General features: G+C 49.9%; 1 protein-coding gene across 4 annotated transcripts in view; it reads left to right on the top strand.

Moving 5' to 3' along the window:
- The first annotated feature begins 6,668 nt into the window (after positions 1–6,668).
- The window catches only part of FXYD6 (FXYD domain containing ion transport regulator 6), a 40,373-nt gene continuing 21,832 nt past the window's right edge, over positions 6,669–25,209 (top strand). Inside the window, exon 1 of one of the 4 annotated variants that reach the window (XM_054438084.2) lies at positions 6,669–6,801. The gene's annotated coding sequence lies outside the window, so the exon portion shown is untranslated. Of the gene's footprint in view, positions 6,802–7,210; positions 7,522–25,209 lie in introns of those variants that run through there. The other 3 variants (XM_054438087.2, XM_054438086.2, XM_054438083.2) reach the window with 3 other exon arrangements.

Here is a 25,209-nt window from a genome sequence, read left to right as displayed (position 1 = left end):
TTCTGTGAACCACATCCCGGGAAGTCTGGTACCATCTCCCCCTTTCTCCTTCCTGTCAGATGATGAGCAGCACCAGGCTGCCCCCAAGGCTGATGGGGGACTAATTATTGATGCATCTTGGTTTTCTCTGTCTATATCATTCCTATCTTTTGCATTCAACAAATATTCATCATACACCCATTATATTTGCGTGGGGGGAACAGAGGGAGAGGGTTAAAAACACCAGCCAGACAGCTTTCCCATCCTCAGGTTACTTGCCATCTAAAAGTAAACAACTTAGCCAACTCTTGGGGCTGAGTCATTACATCCCTTCTCCTGATTCCTAATTAGAAAGTTCCAAGCTAAACTTAAGAAGATAACTGCGCATTCTCTTTTTAACAATGTGCCGGGAAGATGTGGAAGATGTGCTTTAGGGCTCTATAAATGTTTAATAATAAATAATAAGTGGCCAGAATAGTCAGTGTTTTACAGCCAGCACCTCCCACCGGCCATATCTAAAGTCCTTACAAGGTCTGAAAAGTAAAAATCAATAGAGATAACGTTTTAAGTGGTGGACATCAAACCTGCCTCTGGTCTGAGGAGCAATTACACTAACAGTATCATCAAAGAGATCATTAAATTACAGGAGGGTTGGGAGCGTGGAGAAGTCAATGGACCTAGGAGTCCATTAGAAACAGACAAGAGAGACAGTGCCTCTATGGCCACAGTGTTCTGCTGACCTGCCCAGCGCTCCACTTGGGCACCCAATGTCATCAGAAATGAGCTGCTTCCCCAAGACAGGCCAGGCACAGCCCTGGGATGCCAGGCCTCTGGCCACTGTTATACCTTCCTTGGAAGAAATGCAAGTCTGTCTACAGGCACTGAATTTTCCCTACAGGGAAGGTCCTTTCTACCCTCCTGGCAGTTAGACTGCAGGCTTCATGTGACTTCCTTATAAACAAGTTCAATGATCTACCAGCCTCAAATCATTTTTATTGTTTTTCTAAACTCCAGTTCAGGCTTTGGGGTGGAGGTGGGAGTGGGAGATGCCAAAGAGAATAAGTGGATTCAAATCAGTCTTATTTGCCCAGCAAACATGATTGAGCTAGTGGGTTATTGTCTGGTTGCAAAGCTGTTCTCCAGACTGAACGGAGGTGCCTACTGGGTCCCTACAATTCCTCCTTGCTTAAAAACTCAGCTGCAGCCTCTGTTCTGAGCCTGGAGCCAGTGGGCTGGAAGAAAGTATATGATGATAAACAGGTGCTTCTCCCCACGAACGCTGGCTCCAAGCACTCAGGGAGGGGCGGGGAGTTCAGGCGCCTGCTTATGCTAACAGGCTGTCAGCTTCTCCGTGCAACAGGAAAGCAGAAATACGAAGCTATTCTGGTCTCGTCTAGGGAGCCATTATGTCTTGAATTTCCAATGTCATTATCTCCAAAGGGCAACATTGCTCCGTTTTTCTCCCATTTGCATTCACTGGGAAAAGACAAATGGGTGCATATTTGCAGAGAGGAGGGGCTTGGGGGAGGAGTGGTCATGTGTTCTGATTTGGATCACCAACAGCTTCTGGAAGATGCGTGTTCATAATTAGAGATCAGCACCTTGAGGTGACATTTCACACTTACAAGACAAGTTTAAGTTAATCAGGCAGCAATTGGTTCTCTAGACTAATGGGATCGGGGTGGATTTTTCACCTAGAAACAAATCTCATCCATGTCTTGGCATGCCTAGAATAATGCTTTTTCCTTACATATGTTATGGTTTTCCTGCGGGAAGACAGAGTGAAATTTTATTTCAGACTTCCCTCACTCTGACTGCCTTTGCTTTCTCCCTTTCCCCAAAATCAAGATCCTGATATAAAGGTATCTAAGTAAGGAAACGGACTGTGCAGGACCCATTCTATGAAGAGGGATGTTGGTGTTTATGCTTCTGATGTGCAGGCACGTGTCAGGTGTGTGTTACTGGGCTGCAAGTGGCAGGTCAAGGACTTTTAGAGGAGAAGGACTTGTGCTGAATTTCTGCTTTCTCATGATGAAAGCCTGTCCTCCCCAGCTGTTCCAACCCACGTACATCAGTTAGGCTTGCATTGGCTGTATGGAACAGAAAACCAGCTACAGTCGCTTTATGTAATAGGAGTTGAATTTGCTCACATAACAAGGAATCTGGGGTGAAGCCATTCGGATGTTGTTGATGGCTCTTACAGCTTCTTGTCCTGCCATCCTTACTCAAATACTTATTTTCTTCATGGTTGCAAAATGGCTGCTTCATCTCCAGGCATCACATCCATGTTTCTGACAAAGAAGAAGAATGAGGAGGAGGAAGACAGGAAAGAACAAAGGGTGGAGGGCAAAAGAGCAAAAGAAACATACCACTGCATTTTTCTTGGAGCAATTCCGTTCTAATCTCCTTGGCCAGAACTGGGTCATATGGACACCCAGAGTTGCAAAGGAGTCTGAGAAAGTGAGTAGTTTTAGCATATTGCTGCTCAGTTAGAAAAAACGTTCTGATAGAAAGGAAAAAGAAGAGAACTGAAGCTGGCTAGGGACCGAGCAGTGTCTGCCACCCTATCCTGACAGCTCTGTGAGTAGTCAGGGAATACCTGCTTTTCATCACCCAGGTCAGTGTGATGGTTACCTGCTCTTCCTCTGGAGGCAGTCTGGCCTGGGAGGTCCCCAGGACTCACCATTCAGGAGAAGGCCTTCATTTGGAAATGATCACAGCCCTGTGAGGCTCACTATCCATCTCTCCTCTGGCTGTGGCCTCGAGCACCAACTACTTCCTCTCTTCGTCTTGGCAAGAGAAAGCAAAGCTAATGAATTTCACAAGTGTGGTCTAGGCACAGGGTATCAGCACTCAGGGAACCAATTCTGAAGACTCTCTGAAGACTTATGGCTAAGATCTTTGGTTAAGCTAGGAGGTTGCTGGCTGGAGATCAAAATGAATGTGGAGAAGTTGGTTGGAGCAAGACCAGGCAGAGTCCTTCAAGTCAACAACTACGATTCACTTAAATTCAACAAGTTATAAGTGGGTCACCGCACATGATAGTGGGGTCTATAAGTGGAGTGACAGGCCAGGTCTGACCTTAAATTCTCATTCTATTAGGGCAGCAGACACATGCAAGTAAACATAGCAAAGTTCAGGCTATGATAAGTGCAATTATAGACATAGAGACACAACGCTGTTAATTACAGCATGGATAAGACAGCTTTCATTTTTAATAAGGTAATATTTGAATTTAACTTTGCAGCGTAGGTAGAATTCTTGTAAGTAGAGAAAATAGGCAGAGGATGTAGCGGCAAAAGATGTTTCAAGCAGAGAAAACTATGTAAACAAAGATTTGGGGGTAGGAATCAGGCAGCGTATTTGGATAACTGTGCACAGCTCTTTTGGTCTGGGACACAGCATTTACAAGGATTGGAGTGATGAGAGTGATGGGGGGAAATAGGGCAGGGAACGGGTCACGAGATGAAGCAGGAGAGGCAGGTGGGTGTCAGGTTGTAAAGGCTGAATGTCATGTTAAGAATTTTGACTTTAACTTGTAGAAAATACGGAGCCATTGAAGTTTTGAATCGCATTTGTATTGTGGAAGATAACTCTACCTAGAGGTAGGGGGACTGTGGCAGAGTCACCAGTGGGAATCTGGTGCCAGAGACCTGACCTAGAACAGGAGTGGTGCGCAGGAAAGGAGGCACTGGGGGAGAGGTCTGAGCGTGGCATGTGTTTTGCAGGGTAACTGGATTGGGGGCAGTGCCATTCATGCATTCAAGGAAGACATGAGAGGGAACAGCTTCAAGCCGTGAGAGGATGGATAGAGAGTGGACTGGGAGGACGGATTGGGAGTGGACGGTGCTGACTCCCTGGGATTACTTGCCTGGGTCTCCTGGGGAGAGGACCGGGCTGGAGATTGTGGACTCATCAAGCCTAAGTGGGTGGTAAAACCCTGGTTGTGGATTTAGATTGTCCAGCAACTGCATAAGATGACCAAGGACTCAACACAGCTGCTTGAGGGAGAAGTTGGAGGAGTTTGACAAAGAAAGGTTGGAGAGAGAGGAAGGGACCCAGGATCAAGGAGCGGTTTGGAAGTGAGCAGAGCTGTTTCAGCCAAGGAGCCAGGAAACGGTTCTGTCCTAGGGGTTGGGGGTTTGGCATTTGGCTGAGTGGGGAGGACACACATTCACACCTGTGCAAAGCCAAGTGGGTATGCATGGACACAAAGTAGCAGTCAGTGGGCAAGATCGGCTCCCTTCTGCAGCCCCACCCCAGGATGAAGTGGCACCCCAATTGCCTTCTGTGTCTATCTAGAAGGGATACCTGCTAGGAGGGGTGAGGGTCTCTTCTAAGACTCCTGGTCTCTCCTCTTTAATTTCCCCTTTAGGCCCTCTGTGTCCTGTGTGACCAGGACACAGGAGGTCACTCTGTGACCTGTCTGTGGCTGTGCGACCAGGGCACTGACATGCAGAAGGGCTACTTTGCTGCAATACAAGGGGACCGGGGCAAGTGCTCTCCAGATGGGATTTTAGCGCACATTTGTGAGTTACTTAGCCCAGAGCAAGCTTCAAAGCACAGAGCAGTCCCTGATGCTCCCAGCAGTTATACTGTCCTTTCCATCTCCAGGTCTTCCCATGGTTCCAGTTCTGGCGGGTGGGGAGTGTTTCAGGAATGGTTTCCACCCTTTCTTATCCTACTTTCTCCATGGCTGCGCAGCCCTGCCCTGGATCTTTTTTTTTTGTTCTTTGGGCTTGTGAAGAAGCAGGACTCTTTAGTGGGGATCAGGCTTATTTCTCAGCTTCATGTTAGTGCTGTCCCCACACAGCCCCCGAACCCTGACTTGCAGGGTTCACCAGGAACATCCCAACCCAGCCTCTCACCAATTCTTGCTCAGAACAGTTTTCATGATGCCCATCAGTGGCTTCCCAGGATAAAAGCTGGAATCACTAGGAATTGTTGGGCCAGTCCCACCCTGGCTCCTTTCACACCATGCCCCTTCCGCCTCAGGGCCTTTGCACATACTGCTTCTGTTCCAGAGGCAGAATCATCTTCCCACCCTGACATCCCAGTTCTTGGCTACTTTACCTCATCTTCTTAACATCTCCTGACCTTTCTCAAGTGCTATATCTTCAGGGCTCTGAACTGTGTTTTAATTACACGTTTATTCATGGGAACATTTGCTAAATCTCTATCTCACCCAGGGACCACATCGTTCCTCTCCACAGTATATCCTCAGATCTTGGCCCAGGTCTCAGTGAAGAGTAGCTCCTCCTGTCCATACACGGTTGAAAGAATGGAACAGCTGGTGACCTCTTTTTATGAATGCCCACATTTTTCACAGGGGGTAGATGTGTTTCTTTTCCTGCTAGAAGGGAGATGTGACTCACCCTAGAACAAGCTTGCGTGCTGCTTTGTAGCTGTAACACCCCAAATTCTTCCAGCAGTACCCCTGGATGGAACGTGATGAAGTATTATTTGGGAGTTAAGCCACGGCGGTTTCTCATGCACATTTAGTTCCTGTTATCCCTCTGCAGCCTGGGCTGGTCAGCATTAGGTAGGGGGACCTGGGAAGTCACTGGGCCAAACACTTCAGAACTCTCTGGCTGGAAATGGGGTTGAACCAAAAAGTGGCTTGGCTTTGGAGTTCTGAACTATCCTTTCCCAAATAGGCTTGCAAAGCCTGGGCTTGACGTGTCATCACTAGTAGGTGCTCTAAAAAGCAACACAGAGAGATGGCCAAAAGGCAGGATTCAAGGGCATTTGGAGGCATGAATGTATCTGCCTAAGGACATGGGCCTAGAAAGGGGTGTCGTTTTAAATCTGCCACCTGGAACACATGAAAAGGGAAAAGGACAGTTATAATGCTGTCCTCAGTTTATAGAGGAAAAGACAGGAACGGAAAAGGGTTAGGCATGCAAATAGGCAAGATTTGAGTCTGGCTTTGGAGAAGGAGCTTTAGCATTCACAGGAACCTCAGGGACTTCAGGACTGGGCCGGAGTGGCATCCATTCAGCCAAGTCCCATGATTAAGGGGCCAGAACTATCCCCTGAGGGGAGGCTCTTTGGGTGCTCTTTCTCAGTAGCTATTTATGGTTCCTCTACTGGTTCCAAAGTCTTCTTGAGTTCATGTATATTTCCTGCCTTGGGGTTTTGAGACCTGACCTTTTATTAAAATAATTAGATCATCTAGGGCAGAGCTGGAAGAGACCTCAGGATCATCTGGTCCATCTCCCTATTTTCACAAATGAGAAAATAGGCCCAGAACTGAGGGCAGCAGAGGCAGGGCTGGGTTTCTTTCTAGCAGTACCCATCATCCCCGGCTTGGGGTTTGTAAGGAAGTCTCCGTGGTCCTACCTAGGCTTGGACAATCACAGCCTTTCTCAGTAGCCCCTCCCTCCACCCGGCTCGGCCATACACACACCTTGACTGAGGCTGGACAGCCTCCATCTCAGCATGGCTCCTGGCTACTGACACTCGTGTTTCTTTGGTTTCCACCGGTGCCTGGCCTCTGTCCCTTCCTACAAGCTCTGCCCCTAATAGTAAGAGCCAATTTCTTGAGCACTCACTATGAGCTAAGCCTCCCATGGGGTCAGTCTCTAATCACCATTTTCCCACGTGAGGAAATAGACTCAGGAGCTGAGTGCAGAGATATGCTCCAAGTCACGTCACAGACAGGGTTGCCGAGCCAGGATTTACATCTTCACATTCAAAGTTCGTCATCATGAATTTTGACTCTTGGGGACTGGGCTGAGGACGGGGTGGTACTGCTCCTGGCAGGGCCAGAAGTGGATGGGGCTTGAAAAGGGGGTTCATGGCAGCAGATCTATGGTTCAGGTAAGGACCATCCCCCCAGCTCCCTACCTGGCTCTAGCTGAAAATGACAACTACAACTGGAGCTGGCTCCTGCGCCCACGACGCAGCCATTCATGCTTTTGGTGCACATTCCCCTTAATTACCAAGGCTCCCAATTAACGTGGGCTGCTGTGTCTGGTGCTGGGTTATTTTCTCCTATTTTTCCGTTCCTCGGGGTTTATTATTGCAGAGAGACACCAGGTCTGCCATTGTGTCTGTCTTGCTCCCTTCCCACCCTAACCAGAGGGAAACCGAAAAGCAACAGCCGATGGCAAATCCGCTCCGGCGCTTGCACGCCCCCTCGGCGGCAGTCTCCTGTTGCTTCTCGGAGCTTGACTGCCCTTTGGAAAAATCTCTCCGCCCCCCGAGAGGAGAGAGGAGCAGAGGACGCGCGCGAGCACGGAGCGGGGGGACGGGCAGGGAGAGGAGGAGAGGGGGTCTGCGCGCGGCCGCTACCCAGAAGCCAGCGGACCGCAGCACGGAGTGGGCTGTCCCCGAGCCCAGCCCCGAGCGAGCCCCCGCCCCCGCCCCCGCCCCCGCCCCCGCGGGACGCGCCTCCCAGCCCGCCTGACTCCTAGCAGGAGGGGAGGCGGGAAAGCAGCTCAAGCCTCACCCATCGCCCTGCCCCCAGCCCCGCCACTCCCAGGCTCCTCGGGACTCGGCGGGTCCTCCTGGGAGTCTCGGAGGGGACCGGCTGTGCAGGTAGGCGGCTGGGGAGGTGGGCAAAGTTGGCTCCTTTTTCCGAGGAGGGGCGAGGCTCGGTGGGGACCGATCTCCGGAGCGCCGGGAGCTCCGGGGTTTGTTTGTTCAGTGGGTGTGTACGGTCCTCCGCGGTCAGCTGCGCCGCGGTCGCCGCCTGGGCAGCGGGAAACCGGGCTGGGGATGTAAACAAGGAGATCGGCGTCGGAAGAGAGAGGAGCCTCTAGGGGAGGCAGGCTGTGGCGCTGGGGGTGACGCTGGTGGCTGGGAATTGCTCTCGGTGCTGCCTTGAGCTTGGGGTCAGGGTTTTCAGGAGAAGCGGAAAGGGCTGCGCCCACCCTTTATCCATGAGGAGTTTTCCCTTTGTTACTTGGAAGGTGTGGACACTTGGTGGAGCGTGGGGAATTACGGACGAGGGCGTGTGGCTGGGTGTGAGTGTGGACAAACGAGCGACACAAAATGGAACTTGCTGGTTTGGTGCTTGGGGAAGGTGGGGCTGGGCAGTGGGCACAGGATGGGGGCGCAGGGAAAGGAGGATTCTAGCGCTCGGGGATTCATGAGAGTGCATCATTTTTTCCCTCCTTCTTGTCTATCCATCCAATCCAGTTTCCTTTCCGGGGGGCCCTGGGGTCCGCCATTGCCCCCTTTCCCCAGCAGGGCTGGCCCTGGCAGAGCCTCCCCTATTGTGTCTCCCGGGCTTCCGTGGAGAGTTGGGTGTGCAGCCTGGGGCTCCTAGCGCTGGCTTCTGGCTCTTACAAGTGGTGGCTGGTAGAGGAGGCACCCGAGGGTCGGAGCTGGGAGCAGCCTCGCTGGAAACATGGGCCTGCCTCGTCACCTGCTGCAAGCCTGCACGCTCGCGGGACCGTGGCTACTGGAGGCTTCTCCCCGCCAGTGTGCTCTCTGCCACTATTTCCTTTGACTCTGTGGCTTCGTGCTCTCTGGCTGGGCTAAGATTTCCAGCTTTGAAGATGGATCAGTGGGCATCTCAGGCCCTCTCTAGAAGGAGCCCCCTCTGGGGATCCAGCCACCCTCATATTATGGATGTGTATGTCTACGTCCGCAACTTAGCCTTTTGCACGTGACTTGCCTGGTCGTTGCCATGGAAACTCCTCCATTTCTCAGCCTCCCTCTTTCTCCTGCCCATTCCTCACCTCCGTATCTCCTCCCCTCCCCCCAATATGGTTGCCTAGATACTGGTTATCCCTGGCTAGGAGACCTAGATATCTGGCTCCTACACCCAATTGCAGTGGCCCCTTACTCACACCACCCACTTCACACACACTGCACATCACCAACACCACAAACACATACAGACATATACCACACTACGCAATCAACACACCCTCACACTCACACCACACATACATATACATCATACCTATACGCACATACACACCAAACACACCGCATATATACCGCACCACCACACACCACCTACAATGCTACACTGACACCCTACGCTCGCACTGTGCATGCACACACACACACACACACACACACACAGTACATCTAAATAAGTCTCAGTCTGGGCTGAGGCAGGGGAGAGAGAGGGCAGTTTCCTTCCTTATCCAGCCACCTCCCTAGGGGCATAGAGGGGAAGATATGGAGGCTCAGGAAGCCCTGAAGGAAAACCCTAACATCTCCCTGGGAACCCTGCAGAGGAAGGTGGAGGAAAAGGCACTGCCACATTCCCTCAAAAGAGGAGCCCCTTCCCTAAACCTGGAAGGGAAGGTTGGATAAAGAGTGGGTGCAGCCCTTTTCCCTCCTCCTCAAAGCCCTAGTCCGGAGCTCCAGGTGTTAATGAGAGCCATTCCCAGGTGCTGGACTCCAGAGGCTGGGCACTGACCAGAATTTCAACCTCTCCCCTGCCACTGCTCTCTTCCCTGACCCAGAGAAAGCCTGAGGCTCTGGGAGTCATCCTCACCAGCGAGGATCAGGCCAGCTCTGGGACCATCGGAGGCTCTGAGCCCCCACAAAGGAGAGAAGGAAAAGTGGCTACTGTCCCCGGAAAGCCAAGGAGGCCAGGCCAGGGAGGCAGGAAGGGGAGGGAACCCAGAAAGAGGGAAAGAGAGGGGCCACAGGGTCAAGAAAGCGAAAGTTAGGGCTACCCGCCGTTGCCTGGGGTTCAGGCCACCCTCTCTTCCTGGCACGTTTTCCTGCTTCCCCCTCGGCTCCTCCAACCAGATCTGTGCATCTAGGAGAGGAAGCGGGTGTGCAAAGGGCTCTAGGCTTGCCAGGGTTCTCCCAAGACGTGTGGCTTCTACGGTTGTCAGACGGTAGGCGCCTGGGGGAAGCATTTCCTTCCTGGCTTCCATCGGATCTTTGCACTGACCTGAGGACCGGTATCATTTAATCATTCAAGGAACTGTTTTAAGTGTCTACTGTGTATTAATTGCTGGGGACATGAAGGTGAGGAGGGAGACACAGTCCCTGACATCGGAATCCTAGGTTTCTCAGAGCCGGAAGAGGCCTTGAGGGAGCATCCAGTCGGGACACAGTGGGGGAAACTGAGGCTCAGCAGTCACATGGCCAGTAGTCACTCCTCACATGGCCAGTAGTCACTCCTCAGCGAGGATTTTGGCCTTCACACTGCCTATCCTGCATCCCTTGCTTTCTTTTTTCAGTCACCATCAGAGATGGTGGGTTGATGGAACTCTTTGGAGGGAGAGCCTTTGGTTGGCTGGTGACTGGGATGCCCTTCCAAAGTGAGGGTCCCTTAGTGGGCGGGTATAACTGGGAGCCTGCTTCACTATGTTTTCTTGGAAGGCGAGGCTGGAAGCTGTGGCAAGGAGACGGGGGAGAAGGGGCAGTTTCGTAGACCCTGGAAATTCCCCGACAGCCTCGGGGGAGCCAGCCCACCGAGATCTCCCCTAAATAAGAGCACCTCCTCTCTTCCTCCCAACCTTGTTGGACTTAGTTGGCTGCCATCTGGATGGCAGACTGTGCCAGGCAGCCCCCCAATATTCACCTTTGAACAAATCACCTTCTGAGCACCCTGGAGGAAGCAAACCAGTCATGAAAGGCACAGCCCCAAGGAGGCAGGGAGCGTGAAGTGGAAAGGCCGGGTTCCAGCCCCAGCTCTGCCCCTGAGCTTCCGTGCTACCGAAAGGCAAATGTGTTCATTGCACAAATATCCCTTTGGATGCGAACTGGGCTTCTGGTGAAATCCAGAAATGGCTTAGACTGCTCTTCAGCAACTGAAAGCCTTTCGGATTTTAGACCTTTGTTTCCGCATCTGTCAGTAGTGGGGTTTAGATTCATGATTTCCAAGGCACGTCTTCCTCTAAATTTGTGTGGATTATACAATTTTGAAAGAGATCCCTTTTCTCTCCAGGTACCAAAGACTACTCATTATTTCATAATACAGTGCTGCAGCTGAGCTGAGCAGGAAGGGGCTGGGCTCTGGTTACCCTGGAGAAAGTCTCCTTTTCACCCAGTGTGGCAGAAGGTGCTCTAGAAGCTGAAACCAAGTTTTTTTCTTTAGGGCTGAGGGAGCCAGCTCCTCCTGGTCTGCCTGGCCTTTTCTACCAGGCTGCACACTGGAGGCCGGAGGGGGGTGGTCTTTAAAGAGTTGTTCTCTGGAGGAGACAACTGGAGAGGACTGGGCTGTCATTTTGGAGGTTCATGAAATCTTCTGCAGGGAGAACCCCTGGCCAGCTGGAGAGTTGCAACGAGAGGGGCCGGTCGGGAACACAGTGCTCTGACACTGTCCCTGATGAGAGGCAGGACATCTCTGGCCGAAACAAAAGCATGGAACCAATTTGGCAGCATCGTCTCTGCTCCAGAATCGGGGGAGGGAGAGGTCCCAACCTGGTAAGGGATGAAGCCAGCTTGGAGGCTGCGCAGGAACATGTTTGTTACAAAGATGTGGGAGGGAGCACACAGCCTGGGAAGGGGGCTGGGGCCCCACGGACCAGGTTGGGGCCATGGGAATGGGGCTGTCCCAGCTCAGAATATCTGATGTGGGCAGAGAGGGCCAAGGATGAAGGGATGTAGTTAGAATGACAGTGACCCCCACGCAGCTGGAGGACAAAGCCAGGCCCGCACTGAGAGACCAGAGGCTAAGGTTTCAAACTCCCTCCTTCACCCTTTTAATAAATGTTCCCCTCATATGTCAGGCAGGCCCTGTGGGCTTCTGAGGTTTCTCCTTTGCTGGAGCCCTCCTGCTCAGGTAGATCAATGGGCTTGTCCTGTTCCTTCCTCTCCCCCACTGTCCACCTCATGTCCACATCCTACCAGGAGGCCCTGCGACCTTCTTCCTCCATAGGAAGAGCCCCTCCATGCAATCACGGGTGCACTTACACTCTCACGCACGTTCCCTTCCTCACACATACATAATCTCCCACACCCGACAGGGAGGCAGGGGCTCACACATTCCCACACGCCCTGTCACCTTGCGCAAAGAGTTGCAGTCTCTCAGACCATGGTGATGGCCTGTGAATGTCCACCCTCTCAGCCCATTCCATTTTACCCACTGATGTTACAGCTCAGGTCCAGGTTTGCCACTCCTCTGCTCAAAAACCTCCCTAGGCTCACCAGTGCCTATTAATAAGCACAGGTACGTGGTGCGGGCACTCCAGGCTCAGTGTGACCTGACTGCAGCCACCTCTGCAGGCACGTTCTCCAGATGGTCATCCGAAGCCTGGTACTGTCTCACTCTCTGCCTGAGCTCAGGCCCTTGCTGGAATGTGCCGAGTAGAGGGTGGCAGTCTTTGTAGACACGCAAACTTGGATTCTAAACTGGATTCTGATGCTTCCTAGATTTCTTCACTTTCCTAAACCTCAGTTTCCTTACCTGTCAAATGAGTGTGAGGACAATATGAGGCGAGCTGTGTAAAGGGCTCAGCATGCTGCCTAGCACGGAGTAAACACTCAGGAGACATCGGCTGTTGTAATAATGTCAGTAATGACACATTATTAGGATTATTAGAATGGCATTATTATTGTTATATGATCCTTTGCGGCTCCTCCCAAGTGTTTATTCTTTCAAGTAATTATTCCATATTCCCAATAAACAGGCATTAAAATTCCCAATAAACATACTCATATACCGTGAATGTCCTGTCAGTTCTTCCTTGAGAGCACACACCTGCATTTTAGCTGCGGATGGACACGCCCCGCCTCCCCAGCCCTGCCCCGCCCGCTGCACTGCACCTCCTCTCAATGGCAGGTCTGTTCTCCCCACAGTGCCTGGCACAGTGTCAGACATGTGGAGAAAGCCCAGTGAGCAGCGTGTGTGCTGTGACACGCATGGGGAAGAGTCCTCACCACCAGGAGGTGTGGACACCCGGTTGCCGTTCCCAGCTGTCTCCCATACGCCGGTGCACACCACACATTCCCAAGATGCACATCCCTTTATTACCATGCGTCACCTCAGTCTCCCAGTTGCTTTGGTAGAGTCTAGAAACTAAGAATTTGACCCCATCTGAGGTCTGAGAGATGCTTAAAAGCTGAAGGCAAAGGAGAGAGGCTGATTCCTCACAGCATTTTGGTAGCTGGGATTTGACAGAGAGACACAGAGATGAGAAATGAGGCAATGGAGGAAGGAGGATACCGAGAAAGTTTTAAATGCCTGAAAAATTCCCTATAGATCCTTTGGTTGTTCTGAGCTTAGAATGGATTTGATGTAAAGGGATAATGATGCTGAAGTGTCCTTTCATTCACACATCAACATTTATTGAGCGGCTGCTGTGCTCAGTCCCGGGGATCCAGAGATGGCCAGGGTGTGCCTGTGCTCCCAGGGAGCTATGGTGTGATGGGGGCATACACTGGTGACAGCCCTACGTGGGAAGGGGTGTAGGCTTTGGTGCTGTGGGGATGAGGATGCATTGAGGGGAGGGAGGGGATAATGTGTTTCCTGAAACAGAGACAGAGTCAGGTCAACAGCCCCCTCCTCTAAAGGCAGGGGACATTTCTGGGTATCCAGGCCCGTGGGTCAGGGTTTATCTTCATGCCACTTCTACCCCTAAAAGGGAGACAATATGAAATTGTGCAAAGTGCCCCGTAGGCTGAAACATGCAGGCCAGAGCTGTCCTTCTAAAGAGGTAGGCAGAGAGAGCAAAGGGGGCTGCCTGGTGCTGTGGCCTGGCTGTGGGCAGGGTGGCGTGGGCCTGGCTTCTGGGTTCCTGGCCCTGGCAGCTGCTCTGGGTTTCTGTGTCTGCTGCTGGGACTGCTGTCTGTCCTGTCTTGAATAGGCTTTTGTCAGCAGGTGTGTGGGGGAGGTGATCCCATCCTGGCCTGACTCCATCACACCCTGCTGGAGTGTGCAGCCTGCTGGGGCCCCAGCCTGTGGCTTCTGTGCAATACCACTCACCATTCAGACTCTCTGGAGCCAGACCGAGATCTCCTGGGGAAGCAGAGGGGCCTTAGCCCCTGTGCTGGCAGGCAGGAGGCCTGAATCCCACTCTGACTCCCTCTGGGCAAGGCGCAGCATTGGCCTGTGCCTGAGTTGGCCTCGCAGTACTGTTCTGTGTGCCTGCTTCTGAGGGCTGTTATGAGAAGTCCATGGGTGATGGCTGGGATGCCACAGTGTCACGGTTGGCAGTGACGGTGAGGTGACGGCAAGACCTGGGAAGGGGGCTGGGGCCTCACGGACCAGGCTGGGGCCATGAGAATGGGGCTGCCCCAGTTCAGAATATCTGATATGGGCATAGAGGGCCAAGGATGAGGGGATGTGGTTGGAATGACAGTGACCCGCATGCAGCTGGAGGACAAAGCCAGGCCCGCACGGAAAGACCAGAGGCTAAGGTCTCTCCACCATGCCTCCGCTTGGGATCTTTCCAGGGAGACCTCCAGAAAACAGGCCTGCGTTTGTGATTTGTGAATTCTGTTTCTGTTTCTGAGGAAGAGGCCTTATTTCTTTTCACAGTCAGTTATTTTCTCACTCTCTCTCTCTTCTTCTTCTTCTTCTTCTTTTTCCTCTGTGCATGTTTCTCTTCCCTCGAAAGAACTTCATGATTTCATGTTAAAGATAAAGGTGCCTCCAGGTTAAAAATAAGTCCCCTGCTATATGACAAGAGAGTTTTGCCTCTCCCGCTCTACCCTGTGCAGCCGGGCTGGGTTGGGTCTGGGCCGGTTGAGTCCAGGGGACCTGACGACTCAGCCTCTGGCACCCTAGCAGTGGGAGTGCCCCTCTTCCATGAGTGAGGGATGGAGGGACAGCATTCCAGCCATTGGGCTACTGAAGGCGCCTGACAGGAGAGGGAAAGGCCACCCTGGGAGGTGTCACCCACAGTGATGCACTGGGCGGAGGTGCCCTGTCCTGCTCCTAGACTGTCCAGCTGCCTTCCTGGCAGCTTGGGGAATTCAGCAGTGTCTGCAGCCTCCTTGAGCTGTGGACTGCTGGAATTTCACCACCCTCTGCTCTGTCCTTTCCTTTGCCAGTCTCTGAGTCCACTCTCCTCATCGGCTCCTCTCTGGAACATTGCTGGCTGGGCGGGGCAGGCAATCATTTCAAGTTAGGCGATTTAACAATAATTGATGCTTAATTGTTTATTTGATGGGCTTTTAAAATGCAAATTGAGGGAACTGGGTGCATTTTCCACTGATGGATCTGTGGCCTCTGGTCAACCCAAAGCACTTGTTTTAAAAGGAAGCTTTAAAAGCCCTTGATGATTGTTTGTTTGCTCTGTGGCTCTGAACCAGAGAAGCCCGGCTCCTGTTAAGGATTCGTCAAACGCCCGGAAGGTGAGCAGGAGCCGGAGTGCTGGGATGGGGTTGAGGATTACTTTTAACTGAATTTTTGAATTTTTATTATTTTTCTTTGAATAGACTATCTTTTTAGAACAGTTAGATTTACAGAAAACTTGGGCAGATTGTATGAGTTCCAGTTTTCTCCCCTGGCATGCAGTTTCTGCTATTATCACGATCTTACATTAGGGTGGTACATTTGTTACAATTAATGAACAAATGTTGGTACAATAATATTGACTAACATTGACACTTTATTAAAATGTCATTCGTTTGTACCTTATGTCCTTTTTCTGTTCTAGGATCCCATCCAGGATACCACACTCCATTGAGTCGTGCCTCTTTTGGTGCCTCTGGGTGGTGACCATTTCTCAGGCTTCCCAGGACTTTGACAGTTCTGAGGGTCACCGGTCAGGTGTATTGTAGGATGCGGCCCTGTTGGGATTTGTTCGATGTTCTCCTCATGATTAGACTGGAGTGATGGGTTTTAGGGAGGAAGATCAGAGGGAAAGTGTCGTTTTCATCACATCCCACCAAGACGTTACAATCAGCATAATTCATTGCTGTTGACGTTGACGGGACTGGGTTTTCCATCCCTTTCATGCCCCCACGCAGCACAGTTTCAAGGTCTGGTGATTGGAGCTGTGTTCTCTCCGCTCCTCGAGACAAACGTACTAATGCATCAGCCAGCACTTTCGGCCGTCCTCACCATCCCAGGTGAGGACAGATCATGGGGTAGCACAGAGACTTTCCAATAGGGGAATCTTAATGAAGCGAGCATGGAACAGAATGTGCTATGCACCAAATTAGTGCCAACAACGGGCAACAGGCACTCTTGGAGTCTGGAGAAAGGGGTCTACGTGGAGTGGCAGCTGGACAAAGATAGCATTTATTAACCTTGGCTGTCAGAATGAGTGGGGGAGATTCTCAAAATTACCGATGCCTTGGCTACACCGCCCGGGTTTAGAGCTGAATGTGGCTGAGTTGATTTCCAGGCATCTTTTTTCTTTTCTTTCTTTCTGTTTTTTTTTTTTTTTTTCTGAAGCTCTTCATGTGATCCTAAGGTACAACCAGGGTTGAGAACTGGAATAAACAAGGAAGGGAAGGGCATTGTAAGTAGAAGGAACAGAATATACAAAGGCACGCAGAAACACACGTGGCAGAAGATGGAATGTAGACCATCTTAGCTGAAAATAATGAGAAGATACTGGAGGGGTAGAAGAGAGGTACACTTAGAGGTTTTCATATGCCAAAAAGAAGTTTGGATTTTAAAAAACTAAATAGGACATAGAGGCACCACCGAATGCCTTTGAGTTTGGGAGGGAGGTGTTCGGAATACACTTTAGAAAGGTTAGTCCTGCAGTAATCAGTGTCCAGCCCAGAGGGGAGGGAGGAGGTTAAAGGTGGGTCCAGCTACTGCACTATTAGGTAAGTTACCCAGAGGAGTGATGGAAAGAAAGTTGCGATTAGAGAGATACTACAAGTGCGAGCGTGTCTAGGACTTTGCCACAGATGCAGTGTGGAGATGGGGAAGGAGAGAGGAACCTCTGGAAACTTGGTGAGGCCGTAACCTCCATCAGGCAGGGAGGCAGGGACTGTGTCTGTCTTGCTCACTGCAGTGCCCTCAGTGATGAGTGAAGTACCTGGAAAACATTAGGCCATCAATAAATATTTGTTAACTTGGTTACTGGAAGGATAAGGGTGCCATTGTTGCCAAAATTACACCTTGTTCCAAAAGTACTCTCTTTCTCCCCCAGTTTCTCCACCTAAATGCAGACAAATTTCTCTGCTGTGGAAAGCAATCTGATTAAATAACTCAGACAAAGATATAAATGACTGTTATGATTGGGAGTATTTATCTTGTAGTGATGTCGTGACATTTAAACGTCTCTCCTTGGGAAGAATTGTTGTGGAGGCAGATACATTTTTGAGTAGCGGTGGCCTTTATTTCGATTCTACACCCTCATCTAATTCTGAGCCATACCAGAAAAAAAGGTGATCTGCAGCTTTGCTGCCCACGGTGAAAGGCTGCTGGCTAGTAGTTCTGTTGGCATCCACCCTGAGCTGAGCTCCAGTGGACAGGGTAGACTAAACTGGTCTGGGACTCCATCCAGTGCTCAGCATAAATGCACTGGTGTTCTGCTAGGCAAAGTGCAGCAGGGCACCCAGCAGCTGTGAGATGGACAGAGGCTGAGAGGGACACCGGAGTGCCTGTGCTGATGCCAAAGCTCAGCTGGGAGTGAGGGGGCATCGCTGGGAACAGCTGGGATCCGACAATGGGTAACAGACATGCCACGACCTCTCCTCTTAACAGGCCCCAGGGTCCCAGCCTTACCCCAACCTCAGTCATAGTCAGCAGAACACAGTTGGGCAAGAAAATGTGAAAGGAGGAAGAAGGGGATAATGCATGCCAAAGTTTGAAAAGCTGTATTTTGGGTTATTCTTCCCTGGGCTGGGTAAGAGCACCCTCATCAAGTGAGCCCAGCTTCGTCAGGAGTTAGGGTCAGCATTTTTTTTCCCGTCACCTATACCCATTTTCCCCCCAGTTTTTTTTAGTATGGTAAAATACACATAACATAAAATGTACTATGATTTTTAAGTGTACATTTCAGCGGCGAGGTAAGTATATCCTTATTGTTGTGGAACCATCACCACCATCCATCTCCAGAACTCCCATCGTCTTGTGAAACCGAAACTCCGTACCCATTAAACACTCACTCTGCATTTCCCCCTTCCCGGAGACCCTGGCAACCACCATTCTCCTTTTTGTCTCTGATTTTGACTACTCTACGTGCCTCATATAAGTGGAATCATACGGTACTTGTCCTTCTGTGACTGGCTTATTTCACTTAGCATCACGTCCTCAAGTTTCATCCATGTTGTAGCTGGAACCAATAAGGACATGGAAAGATGCTCAGCCTCACCACAGGCACTCTTTTTTGTTTTTTTGAGATGGAGTCTTGTTCTGTCGCCCAGGCTGGAGTGCAATGGCACGATCTCACTGCAACCTCCACCACCTGGGTTCAAGCAATTCTCCTGCCTCAGCCTCCCAGGTAGCTGGAACTGCAGGTGCGCACCACAACGCCTGGCTAATTTTTTTGTATTTTAGTAGAGATGGAGTTTCACCATGTTGGTCAGACTGGTCTTGAACTCCTGACCTCAGGTGATCCACCCGCTTCGGTCTCCCAAAGTGCTGGGATTACAGGCATGACCCACCGTGCCTGGCCAGGATGCTCAACCTCACCACAGTTACTCTTATGTTCCTCCTCAGCCTCTGTCCATCTCACAGCTGCTGGGCACAAGATTCATCCATGTGTTGGAATTTCCTTCCTTTTTAAGGTTCAATAATATTCCTTTATGTGTATATACCACATTTTGCTTATCCATTAATTCACTGATGAACACCTGGGTTGCTTCTGTGTTTTAGCTATTGTGAATAATGCTGCTATGAACATGGGTTTACAAATATCTCCTCAAGGTTCTATTTCCAATTCTTTTGGGTGTATATCCAGAGGTGGAATTGCTGGATCATATGGGAATTCTATTTTTAATATTTTAAGGAGCCACTCTACTGTTTTCCATGGCAGCTGTGCATTTTACATTCCTAGCAACAGTGCACAATGGTTCCAATTTCTCCATATCCTCACCAATACTTGTTATTTTCTTTCTTTTTTTTTAATAGCAGCTATCCTAATGGATGTGAGGTGATATCTCATTGTAGTTTTGATTTGCGTTTTCCTAATTATTATTGAGGTTGAGCATCTTTTCATGTGCTTATTGGCCATTTGTATATCTTCTTTGGAGAAATGTTAGTTCAAGTTATTTGCTCATTTTTGAATTGGATTGTTTGCTTTTTTTGTTGTTGAGTTTTAGAAGGTCTCTATTAATTCCTTATCAGATGTATGATTTGAAAATATTTCCTTCCACTCTGTGGTATTTTTGATCTGTTGATTGTGTCTCGATGTACAGTATTTTTACATTTTTATAAAGTCCAATTTTTCGGCCAGGCGTGGTGGCTCATGCCTGTAATCCCAGCTCTTTGGGAGGCCGAGGCTGGCGGATCACGAGGTCGGGAGTTTGAGACCAGCCTGACCCACATGGAGAAACCCTGTCTCTACTAAAAATACAAAAATTAGCTGGTTGTGGTGGTGGGCGCCTGTAATCCCAGCTACTTGGGAAGCTGAGGCAGGAGAATTGCTTGAACCCCGGAGGTGGAGGTTGCAGTGAGCCGAGATTGAGCCGTTGCATTCCAGCCTGGGTGACAGGGTGAGACTCCATCTCAAAAAAAAAAAAAGTCCAATTTGTCTATTTTTTTCTTTTGTTGCCTGTGCCTTTGTTGTCATATTCAAGAAACCATTGCCATATCCAATGTCATAAAGCTTTTGCTGTGTTTTTTTCTAAGAGTTTTAAGTTTTAGATTTTATGTGTAGGTCATGGATCCCGTTAGGTTAAATTTTGTGTATGGTGTTAAGTAAGGGTCTACCTTTATTCTTTTGCATGTGTACATCTGGTTTTCCTGGCACTTACTTGTTGAAAAGACTGCCTTTTCCCCATTGAATGGTCTTGGCACCCAAGTCAAAAATCTTTTGACCACATATGTGAGGTTTATTTCTGGACTTTATCCTACTCTATTGGTGTATATATGTCTGTTCTTATGTCACACACTATTTTGATACTGTAGCATTGTAGTAGAATTTGAAATCAGGAAGCTTGAGTCCTTCAGCTTTGTTCTTTTTCAGGATTTTTTTGGCTATCCAGGGTCCCTTGAGATTCCATATGAATTTTAGCGTAGATTTTTCTATTTCTACAAAAAAATGTCATTGAGATTTTGATAGGGATTGCATTAAATCTATAGATCATTTTGGATAGTATTAATTTCTTAAAAATATTAGGTCTTTCAATCTGCAAACATGGACTATTTTTTCCGTTTATTTACATCTTCTTTAATTTCTTTGAGAAATGTTTCTATTGCATGAATTTCTCATCTTCTTGGTTAATTTCTAAATATTTTATTCTTTTTGATATTATGATATGGAGTTGTTTTTTAGTTGCTTCTTCAGATTTTTTATTGTTAATGTATAGAAATGCAGTTGTTTTTTGTGTGTTGACCTTGTGTCCTGCTACATTGCAGAATTGATTAGTTCTTACAGTTTTTATATGTGATCTTTAGGGTTTTCTATGTATAAGATGATACCATCTGTGAACAGAGATCATTTTACTTCTTCCTTTCCAATTTGGATGCCTTTTACTTATTTGTTTATTTTGCATAGTTGCTCTGCCTAGGACTTCCAATACTGTGTTAAATAGAAATGGTGAAAGTGGATATCCTTGCCTTGTTCCTGATGTTAGAGGAAAAGCTTTAAGTCTTTCACCGCTGAGTGTGATGTTTGCTGTGGATTTTTTTTTTTTTTTTTAAACTTATGGCTTGTATTATGTTGAGGTAGTTTCCTTCTATTCCTAATTTGTTAAATGTTTTCCTCATGGGCGGATGTTGATGTCAAATGCTTTTCCCGCATCAATGGAGATGATCGTGTGGTTTGCTTTCCCTCCGTTTTGCTAATGTGGTATATTATATTGATTGATTTTCATATGTTGAGCCATTTTTGCATTCCAGGGATAAATTGGGGCCTCCAATTTTGTTTCCCTTAGTTCCTGCCCATTTCCACATGTGCCAGGGAGGCAGCAAGAAAAAGTGGAAGGTGCATGGCACCATCAGAATTAGGGACAGTTCCAGGTATGCTTTTGTTAGCTGTTGGGCCTTGGGCAATAGCACAAGCCTGAGCCTCTCCTTTTCTAATCTGTAGAATGGCAGTACTAACCAACATCCCATGGAGTTGTGATGTTTCTTTGAGCTAATGCTTGTAATGTTGTCTGGTGAATAAGGTGTCTTATAAATGATTGGTGTTATTAACATCATCACATCATCATCATCATCATCATCGTCGTCGTCATCCCCTTTGACCAATGTGGTCAGGGAACAGGAATATGCAACATGTAAGACACAGCAGCTCCCCTTTCTCTTTTGACAGTCACAGATACACTGAAAGACCCAGGGCTGAGGGACAAGAGTTCCTATCTTGATACATCTTGCCGTGACCTCCTCAACCCAAGGAGGCGGGAGGAACAGGGCCATCTTAGGAACAGCACTTTGGTTTTGCAGGAGTCCATTTGGCCCTGCCTGTGTGTCTCAGGGCCCAACACTTCTAAAGAGATAACCCTGAAGGGGCCCTTTGTGGGAGGCAGTGGCTTCTCCTTGAATGACCTTGGTGAAGGAAGAAGATTGGGCATGGTGACCAGAGGAGGTGGCTGAGGACCTTGTGGGCTGGGCCTCGGTCTAGGATAGCCGCAGCTCCTGGTCTCTTTCCAGCAGAGACACTGTGTCTTCTGGGCAGTGGCCCTGTAGCCAGGGAAGGGCGTGAGATATTTTCTCCCAGGAACAGCAGCTGTCTGTTGACTTTTCCTTCTCAGACCCTGCCCTGGTGCATTTTCCTGTCTCTGCTTTTTGGTGCATCTGTATGAGTGGGGCACACAGGGCATGGTGGAGGCACCCAGGGCAGCCGAGGCCTCAGAAGGAGGAGGATGACGTGACGGCTTGCTTGATGCTTCCTCCAAAGCCAATTCTCTTCTCTCAGCAGCCTCCACCTGTCCTGGCTTCACCACCTGTGTCCCTCTTTCCCATTTTCCAGTTCAGTTTCTGTGGGGACTTGGCCCCTGGGCCAGCCTCTCCCATCTCGAAGCCTCTTTCTTTCTCTTTCCTTTGCCCGCCTCTCCCACTTCCTCTGGGGCATCGCCTTTTCAGTTTCTCCTCCTCCGGGTTTTCTCTCCTCTCCTGCTGCCTCATGTCCTCTGTCTGTCTTGCTTCTGTGTCTCTCGTGGGGGTGCCCTCAGTTTGGGCCTGGGAAGATGTGTCCCTTGCTTTAGCTGTCCCAGCCAGATGTGTCCTCCCTGGGCCACGTGTCTGCAGCTCTGGATGACATAGGCTGTTTGTCTTGAGGCAGGAAAAGGCAGTGGCCGGGAGCTGGTGTCAGCTGTGGGCCGAGGCCCCTCCACACCCTGTGACCGCACGAGGACCCTGGAGCCTTCCAGTGGTTGGAGGACAATGTTCAAAGGAAGGGAAGGGGGAGGAAGTAACTGGGCCCTCTCCCTAGCCCCCATCTCTGTTTATCTTTCCATTTTCCTGGAAAAGGTAGAAATGAAGGAGGAAGCCAAGGACAGAGTTGGGGAGTGATACAGTAATGATACTAACAGGTGATGCTTCACCAGCAGTTACTATTCACCAGGCTGCACTCAGCTCCGTCCACAGGCCTTCTCTTTTCATTGCAAATGACAGCAACAGAACTCCATCTAGTTTAGTTGAAGCAGGGGTATCAGTTTACAGAGCCAGACTCAGGAAGGGTGGGGCCCTCTGGTTTGAGAACACAGGAGCCTGAGGCACAGCTGGGAAGCTCTCTGGGCCCCTCCTCCCTGCCTCTCTCCCCTGCCAGCTCTGTACCTGTCAGCTGTTGGCCGACTTCTCCCCCAACAGACTCCTCCTCCTCCCATCCAGCAGGACGCTGAGGTCTTTCCTACCGTGTCTCTTAGCTACAGGGGAGGAGCTGAGATTGGCAGGCTCCCGTAGATCAGCAGGGTTGGAGCGGGGGCAGAGCAGGCTCCCTTCCGAAAGGGGATGTCATTCACAGAAGAGGGGACTGATGTGGGCACAAAGACCACCTCATCTGACCCTCACTGCTCCCGAGATGCATGCTGTTACGTGCATCTTGCAGTTGCAGAAGCCAAGACTCTGAGAAGCCAAGTAACGCTCCCGAGGCCACAGAGCCGCCGAATGGCAGAGAGGAGGGAGAGCTGAGTGCTCAGAGCAAGGACCCTGGAGCCAGGTTGCTTGGGATTGAATCTAGGCTCTGCTACTTTCTATCTCTGGAATTTTGGGCAGCTTACTTGATCTTTCTGGCCTCAGTCTGCCCATCTGTGTAAAGGGAATGATCGTAATAATAGCTGCTGCTTAGGACTATTATAAGGGTGGAATGAGTTATATAACCATTTAGAACAACACTTGGCGTGGCATGAGCACCTTACGAATGTTACATGTTGTTATCACGGTGTTTTACGGTTTATAAAGAACCTTCACACGTATTATCTCACTTGACCTTGATCATGGCCTTGGAAAGTGGACAAGGGAAGGGACTGGCAGATTCTGCACTGATTCTGTGCTGCCTACACCCCATGCTCTCACCCTCGGCCTAATCAGCTGCAGGGTTCTGTAGCCTGTTTTCAAAAATCCCCCACCCGAGTAAACAGCTCTCTGTCCAACAAGTGAGTATCAATGCTTTCTCAGGGGTGAGCTGGCAGGATTGTACATCCTGCTGTCTCTCTAGTGCGTGAATATGTATGAAGCTAGAGATGCTGGAAGTTTGGTAAATGTTCATCGAGAGGCAGGAGCCCCTGCATTGTGGCTCTCTGCGCAGAGATCTCTCAGGTAGCTGTGTCTTGCGGCCTCAGCCTGCTGGACTGGGATGGGAATGAGAAAACAGGGTGGCAGCTACCTAGAGAAGGTGGGCCCTTCAAAAAGCCACAGTGCAGGTGGCCCCTCATGGCTCTTTGCCTCCAAGTGGATGTGATCCCTCCATGTGAGGTGGGGCCCGAGGGCTGGAGTTTGGGGCTGGCTCTGGGATGGAAAGAAACCTACTCATAGCAGGAAGACTCCCTGCCCTCCACCAACAGCCAGGCAGACAGAACAGGGCTGAAGTCCAGAATCCTGCACTTATTCTCCAGAGCACCTCTCTTTCCCTGCCTCAGTTTCTTTCCCTGTAAAATGCGTTTGATGACAACAAAAGGCATTCGGCAGACCTGGAGCCCAACTCCTCACTCTCACACAGGGGAGCAAGCAGGTGATGAGAACAGGCCTCTCCCATGACCCCAGCTGTGCAGTGAGGGTGAACTTGGTGCAGGTGGCTATTGCCGTAGCGTGGATCTGAGCAGTGTACGACCAGACTAAGGATGAAAACACGGAAGCTCCGGACTAAAGATAACCACAGACAGACTGGTCAGATGTACTGGGAGAGAGGTGGAATCTTTATCTTCCTAAGACCTTAGCAAGTCTTACTGTTTGGAAGGAAAATAGGGGGAGGACAGTCTGATTTATTTGTGCTAAGCAAGAGCTTTTGGAGACAAGGGACTGGCTCTGAAGGCTTTTTAAGGCCTCCTTAGGTCTTGGAAAGGGCCACATGTGCACATTATCAGTGTCACCATCAGGTTATGTTTAAGGATTAAGAGATAATAAATATTTAAAGCACTAAGAATGGTGCCTGGCCTGTATCATTTGTTTATTACCCCTTGTATCCAATACAGACCCCCAGACTGGGCCTCAAGTGTGGGTTTTCATCTGGGAATTTTTAATTCCTCTTAGTTTCTTCTGTGGCATCCATAGAAGGGCTCCTATGATGCAGGCTGACCTCTGTGTCCAGCCTTCTGGTTCAAGGCCGCTGTCTGGGAAGTGTGCAGTGTGAGTCAGGGGTGTGCTTTGTAAAGGCACAAGGAGCTCCAACCCCAGACCTCCCTCCTCAGGGGATTCACATTCGCCAGCCAGTGGCTCCACAGTGTCCTGCCAAACTGGGTGTGGCTGGACCTGCGGTCGGGACACACTGGCTTGGGGCGGGGGTCTTGCACAGTGTCTAGGAGGCAGGAGATGTATCTCATAGCCACATAAGCAAATGGACTTTTGAGCAGCCTCCCAGAAGGGGTTGAAAATGGCACAGAATCGGCCGGGTGTGGTAGCTCACATCTGTAATCCCAGCACTTTGGGAGGCTGAGTTGGGCGGATCACCGGAGGTCAGGAGTTGGAGACCACCCTGGCCAATATGGTGAAACCCTGTCTCTACTAAAAATACAAAACTTAGCTGGGCGTGGTGGCTCACAACTGTAGTCCCAGCTACTCGGGAGGCTGAGGCAGGAGAATTGCTTGAGCCTGGGAAAGAGGAGGTTGCAGTGAGCCAAGATCGCACCATT

This window comes from Pongo pygmaeus, chromosome 9 (assembly GCF_028885625.2).
Source record: "Pongo pygmaeus isolate AG05252 chromosome 9, NHGRI_mPonPyg2-v2.0_pri, whole genome shotgun sequence".
Lineage (NCBI taxonomy): Eukaryota > Metazoa > Chordata > Mammalia > Primates > Hominidae > Pongo > Pongo pygmaeus.
This window is presented reverse-complemented; position numbering and strand designations above follow the sequence as displayed.